Raw genomic sequence first — 7,500 nt, forward strand, 5'->3', positions numbered from 1 at the left:
TCTATGTGTAAAAAACAATTAATAAAGTAAACACTACGCATGGCATGAACATATATGCCATGGCTGGCGGCATTGGGTTAACTATATAGCTACATAACTAGTCATACTTTTAACACTTGCTTAATGAAAATTGCTGGATATATTACGACTATTTCTGTTACTCTGATTTATTTCCATGGACCAACTCATGATCAATACATTAGAAAAAAATGAAATTAACCCAAATAGGAATATGATAATTGATAGGATAATCACAACTTTCATAAAACAAATGCCATTTGTGATATAAAACTAAATCAGGAACATGGAGTGTCAATCACAAATCACACTGAATATCAAATGAGTATCTCGGCATTTTAGCAAACAAAAATGTCACCACACAAGGCTTTTGAACGTTATTTGCTACGTATATATGAAATATATTCACATTTATAAAATGATTAATTCTAAGTTTTGTTTGCTTTTGAATTATCACACACACACACATACATGCATACATACATACATACATACATACATACATACATATATATATATATATATATATATATATATATATATATATATATATATATATATATATATATATAAATATGTATGTGTGGTAGTATGTATGTATATAATGTATGTATGTGTTGTATGTTGTGTGATATGTGTGTGTGTTGTGTGTGTGTGATATAAAGTGTGTGTGTGTGATATGTGTGTGTGTGTTAGTGTGTGTGTGTGTTTGTGTTTGTGTGTGTGTGGTTTTTGTTGTGTGTTTGTGTGTGTGTGTGGTGTGTGTGTGTATATGTTGTAGTGTGTATATGTGTTGTGTGTATGTATGTGTGTTGTATATGTTGTGTGTTATATATGTGTTTGATGTTTGTGTAGTGTGTAGTGTGTTTGTGTGTGTGTGTGTTGTTGTGTGTGTGTGTTGTTTTGTAGTGTTGTGTTATGTATATAGTATATGTATATGTATTATTATATTTTATATATCATATATACATTATAATATATATATATATATATATAATTATATATATATTAACATATATATAGTCTTATATACAATATACAACACAAAATTACATATGTGTGTGTGTGTATACAGTAATTCTTTTCTATACAGACACACTTGCCAGAGTCCGCCAACTCAACATCATAAAATTTATTCAACAATCAAAGTTGCTGCCCCCAACACCCCCAGAAAAAAAAAGGGCACTACAAAACCACAATCAGACATGTAAAACTGAAAAATCTGAATATACAAGTATGGCGAGGAGGCTGCTCAGTATCATGAATAGAACTCTTATTTTACTTTTCCTGATTGTTGTCAGGTGTTCTTAGTTTTAATGTGGTTGATATGTTATTTTCCATGTACATTTCGACTTCCGGACAGTCATACAATTGACTTTATATTTGTATCATTGCAATAAAGCGACAAAGGAAGACAAGTAGAAAAGGTATGAATGAGAATGAATATCTTCACAATACAAGAGATCTATTGGACTGGTTTCGATTATATCTTTGTCAGAAATACATATATTTCAGACGACGATATAATTAAAGCCGGTGAAATACATCTCTTGTATTATGAAGATATTTTTTCTTATACCTTTTCTACATTTATCAACATGAATACGATTCAAAGGAAGACATAATAATTATTTTGTGGCAAGCAATAAAACTGGGAAACCATATATGTATCCCAATACTTTAATTGCAAAAAATGCAGAACTTTCACTAGTTTCAAGAATCCAACACAATCATAGACATTGTATAAACCCCAAAAGTAAAACATGAAGCAAAAACAGTGACACTGTACTAAACATACAACAACTTATGTTTACACAACAAAACAATGGAAAAATACAATACACAAATAACAAATGAATAATATTAGATACTTTTGACCTATTGTAAAATGAATATGACAACCATGAATTTTCATGATGTATAAAAAAAGAAAAAAAAGAAGAAGAAAAAAAGAGGAGCAGGAAGAAGAAGAAGAAAAAAAAATCATACACACACATACACACACGCACGCACACACACACTATCTCAGAATCAGCAAACTTACACCAAGTATATCATGCAAAACTGAGCTGGTAGACTTCCTGGTTCCTATTTAACTGACTAATAAAGACCTAGTCTAAGCTTGTTCTTATCAGGACATAAGAAGTGAAGGTTTGCTGGTCTTTGCTATAGCACAAAGCATGGAGGCCACAGCATTACTTGACGCATTTCTGCTCTGGGCAATTACAATACATTATATTCATTACAAATAAAATACTAACCTAAGCCTCATCTTAAATTAGATTTGAATTGCTCGAAAATAACCGTAATTTAAGTAACGGCAATTATTCCCCAAATCATTATAAATCTCATTAGAAACTAGTTGTGCACCGGGTTGCAAAACAATTACTTAATAATTATCTTTGATATGTTCTATGAAAACCTATCTGAAACCTGCATTGAGCTGTTACAGAGCACCTATAATGATGAATCCACATTGTAGTACACCTTCAAGTACGTGCCGTGGCCTCCACATTATGCCTTTTGCATAGTGTGGGAGGCCATATACTTTGGAAAAATTTAGTGTGAATTCATTCCTTCAAAGAAGATAAATTACCATAAAGGTTTATGTGCTCTATCTTACCGGAAAATGTGTTAGAGGTTTGCTAGCCTTTACTAGAGCCCTGATATATGTAAACACTCCACCAATGGGTAAACGGGCAACGGCAGATACTCCTTTATCTTCATAATGTTTACACAAAATTCAAGCAGCTATAAAATACACACTTAATAATTTGAACATTCACTGTCACTTGTGTTTTCATATAGGTGACCCTAGAGTCCTTGTAAATATTAGGCTTTATTAATGTATTCATTTCTATTTTACATTACATATAGTCTGCAGATACCTGAACAGCATTATTTCTCAGTGTTACTGCTTATTACTTTGTTTCTGCCCTCTTTGTTGTGTTCTGAAGTTTGCATATCAAACATTTTCAGAATCATAACCTAGCTGCCGGTCAAATAATCCCCTTGTAAAGGTAACCACAAAGTTCACACATCTAATATTTTCTGCTTCTAACTCCACCACTGGATCTCTCAAGAGTCAAAAACAATTCACAATAATAATATAATGAATGACATGCACAATTAGTAAAGTAAACTAGGATAATCTAGTTTTGATAACATGCTGAGAAAACTACTCCCAAGCTATTTAATAACTTCTGAACTTCTCTGTTACTATATAATATCCTACATTAGCTGTATTCTAAATAATGAGCACCCAAACCGACCAAAAAAGCTTTAAACAGGTTAAAATAGACCCATTTCTGCTAAATCAAGGCACAACCTGACCTACATTACTTATCAATGACTAATAATACAAGCCATTACATAATTCTAACCCCCTAATAAAGAAAGGAAAGGACAGGCAATTCACTTATCTACCAATATTAAGCGGGGAAAAGACAAGACACATTAATAAAAAAAAGAAATTACACACCGAAATACGCATTAAGTGGGAGAAGAAAAACCCTCATCGTCCTCACCTGTGTTACGTTTTGCCTTCCTCCCTCGATTCTTCTACCTCCTCCTCCTCTTCTCTTTATTCCCAGTTATCTCCCGGGCCTGAGCAGGTCGTGCAGCAGGCCGGCACAACGCTGCAGGTACTCCCCAATTTCCATAGGGACTGACGGGGAGGAAAGGTGATAATAAAAGAGAGGAAACAGAGAGAGGGCGAGAAGAGAGTCTGGACGTACTCGAAAACCTAGTTCCTCCCGGTGCCTCGGAGGAACCTTCTGATAAGGGGGTTAAAAAGTCTCTATTTAAGGCCTCTCTTTTCTTGCTTTCTTGATTTACGATGTTTGTAAATGTGGTGTTTTATCTTCGAGGGATTGGTATATACTTTTTAATACGTTGTGGGAGAGTTCCGGGTTTGTTTTATACATAATATTCATCGTCCATGAAACGTTACCTTGGATTGTAGAGGTGCCAGTTTTTTCTCTTTCAAAGGGATTTCTTAGCTTTTGACATGTATGATGGATTTGACCACGTGTAATTAAAGGTGTTGATCACTTTGGTCACATTAATAGCGTTGTACAAGAATTCTATATATTTTTATATGTTTCTCGCTTACAAGACTCATATTTCTCGCAAAACGTTACAGTGGATGGAGAACTTGATCAATTATCTTTTGATCCTATTGCAAATAGTTTTTCAACTTTTAAGCACGTAGAATTGAGTTTAGGGATTATTACGACAAAAACACTTGTCATGGGCTTTCGGATTTGAAATATGGATATATAAAGCGCTGTTATCCATCCATCTCTCTTTCATCCTTGGGCGAGCGAAGCCATAGAAAACGGTAACTATTTAAATTAACGTCATTCTAATTTATTATTAAGCTCTTCACGCATCTTACTCTCTTTTTTTCATCATCGACCTTGATTCCTACTGTTGCTAACCACAAATATCAAACTCACATGGGTATATTTGCCCCTGGCATTACCCGTCTCAATAGATAATGTCACGAAAAAAATACTTTCTCTCACTATGACTTTCAAGGTTTAGGCCTAAAATCGAGCCTTTAAAACGGCTGTCATATCCAGTAATGCATTTAAAAGTGTTTTTTAATCCTGTTATTATCAGTGACCGATTGGTTTTGTACATTAAGCCCTTCCTGTACGTTTGCTTATTCTTAAATATGAACGTCAGGGTTAAAGTTGTACTGCGTTTAAATGTCTGGATTTATAGTGTTAATATGAAAATAATCAATATTGTTTTATAGAGCTATATTGATATTGAAGGTGATGTAGTGTAATGATAAAGATCGATTAATGTAAAGGTGATACTGATAACTGATAGACAAAGAAATATGAATAACGAAGTCAAAGTAACTGATAATGGTAATGGTAGATATAACTACTAATTGCAATAGTGGTGCAGGTGGTCTAATAATTATGGTAATAAAAATGCTGATAATTATGATGTTATTGTAGTTGTTGTTGCTGCTGCTGATGATAATAAAAACAATAATGATAATACTAGCAGTAATAACCATAATAATAATAATGATAATAGCAATAATAATAATAAAATAATAATAATAATAATAATAATAATAATAATAATAATAATAATAATAATAATAATAATAATAACTATAATAATGATAATAATAATAATTATTATTATTGTTATTATTATTATTATAATTATAACAATAATAATTATTATAATTAATAATAATAATAATGATGATGATGATGGTAATGATATCAATATTTAAAGCAATAACAATAATAATGATAATGATATCAATAATGATGATAATAATAATAATATAATAATAATAATAATAATAATGATAATAATAATAGCGATTCCAATAATGATAATACTTATTATGATGGCAATGATAACAATAATAGAAATGAAAATGATACAAAAATAATGGTGACAATAATAATGATGATAATATTAATGATAATAATGAAGATGATGATAATAATAGTAACAATAACGGTGATAATGGTGATAATGAAAATTTAAATAATGATAATTATAAAAATATTAATGATAATAATAATAGTAAGAACAATAGTGATGATGATGATGATGATGATGATGATGATGATGATGATGATGATGATGATGATGATGATGATGATGATGATGATGATGATGATGTGATGATGATGGTAATGATAATGGTAATAATTATAATAGCAGTAATAATAGTTTTAATAATGCTAATACTAATAATGATGAAGATGATAATAATGATGATGATGGCAATTACAATAAAAATAATATTACTGCTGCGGCTACTACTACTACTACTAGTAGTGGTGATGAATAAGTGATGATGATGATACACACACACACACACACACACACACACACACACACACACACACACACACACACACACACACACACACACACACACATACATACACATATGTATATGTATGTTAACAATGATTGTAATGGCAATAATACCAATACAAATAACAGCAGCAACGACAACGATAATAAATAAATAAAAATGATGTGATGATAACAATAACAGTAAGTAGTAGTAGTCGTAGAGAAAATAATAATAATGGTAATAATAATAACAAAACAACAACTAATATTGATAACAGCAGTAACAACAGCAACAATAATAATAGTAACAATGATAACAACAACAACAATAATAATGATAATAATAATAATAATAATAATAATAATAATAATAATAATGTTAATAATGTTAATGATACTAATATAATAGTGATGATGATTATGATATGATGATGATATATATATATATATATATATAATATATATATATGGTGTGTGTGTGTGTGTGTGTGTGTGTTGTGTGTGTGTGTGTGTGTGTGTGTGTGTGTGTGTGTGTGTGTGTGTGTGTGTGTGTGTGTGTGTGTCCTAAAATAATATGGTCTTTACAGCGAAGGATTGATGTATTATGTTCGTAAATAGGATTGGGAGTTTAGGATTTGTTATAGAAGTTCAGCACTGCATAAGTAATGTGAGTGAATTGTATTCATGCATATACCTATGCTTGTCGTTTGGGTTTCTCTTCTTCATTAATAGGTAATGGAGTTTTGTACTAATGAAAGGCCTTAATTGGCGATAGTTACTTAAACTGTGCAATATATGTCTTTTTGATAAGGAAGAAGGAAAGAGAAAAAAAAAGTAATTTTCATTGTCATCATCATTACCTGTAAAACAACCCTCTTGCGTTTCGTCTTTTCGTCCGACACCATTTTTATGCGCCTGAAAACGCACATTTCTTGTCTGCGGAAGTTTCTTTACTTTGATAAAAGTTAAACACCTTTTGCGTGGAATTATATTCCATATGAGTGCTGACTCGAAGTCAGTTTATTATGATGTAAATTGGGGTGATGACTGACAACATAAATAATAAAGAATTACACACGCGCGCACACGCATACACGCACGTGGGTGTGTGCACACACAAACACATGCACACACAAACACAAACACACGCAGAGAGAGAGAGAGAGAGAGAGAGAGAGAGAGAGAGAGAGAGAGAGAGAGAGAGAGAGAGAGAGAGAGAGAGAGAGATAAGAGCTCTGTTTGGTGATTGAGCTATCTTAGCATTAAGTGTCAGAAAAAAAAATACAAGGTCATTCCAGTTCTCATTCTTTAATTAACTTACCAACAACAACAGATTAAAATTTCTAAGGACACCCCAAAAGTATACACATTACACAATATACCAGTTGCATTCTACTGAACAGGAGACATCGTAATGAAGTGGCTGTGACGAAGATCAATAAATCTGGTGATCATGAAAGCGAAAGAGGCAGTACGAAAAGAACCACAAGATCCCTTATTGCTTGCCACGGCTGACATAGACCATCGAAGAAAAGGGAAATTTGATACGGGCAGCGAAAGGCTTGATATGAGAAACACGAAAACATTTGAGGACTTGAAAATACGTGACTAACCTGGAATTGTGGAATGAGA

The 7,500-nt window shown here is 32.0% G+C and overlaps 1 protein-coding gene across 1 annotated transcript in view; it reads right to left on the reverse strand.

Moving 5' to 3' along the window:
* Nucleotides 1-3,791, reverse strand: part of LOC119591590 (mitochondrial uncoupling protein 4-like) — a 46,782-nt gene extending 42,991 nt beyond the window's left edge. Inside the window, 1 exon segment of the mRNA XM_037940380.1 lies at nucleotides 3,546-3,791. The gene's annotated coding sequence lies outside the window, so the exon portion shown is untranslated.
* Between the last annotated feature and the right edge of the window lie 3,709 nt (nucleotides 3,792-7,500).

Source organism: Penaeus monodon, chromosome 1, assembly GCF_015228065.2.
Source record: "Penaeus monodon isolate SGIC_2016 chromosome 1, NSTDA_Pmon_1, whole genome shotgun sequence".
Lineage (NCBI taxonomy): Eukaryota > Metazoa > Arthropoda > Malacostraca > Decapoda > Penaeidae > Penaeus > Penaeus monodon.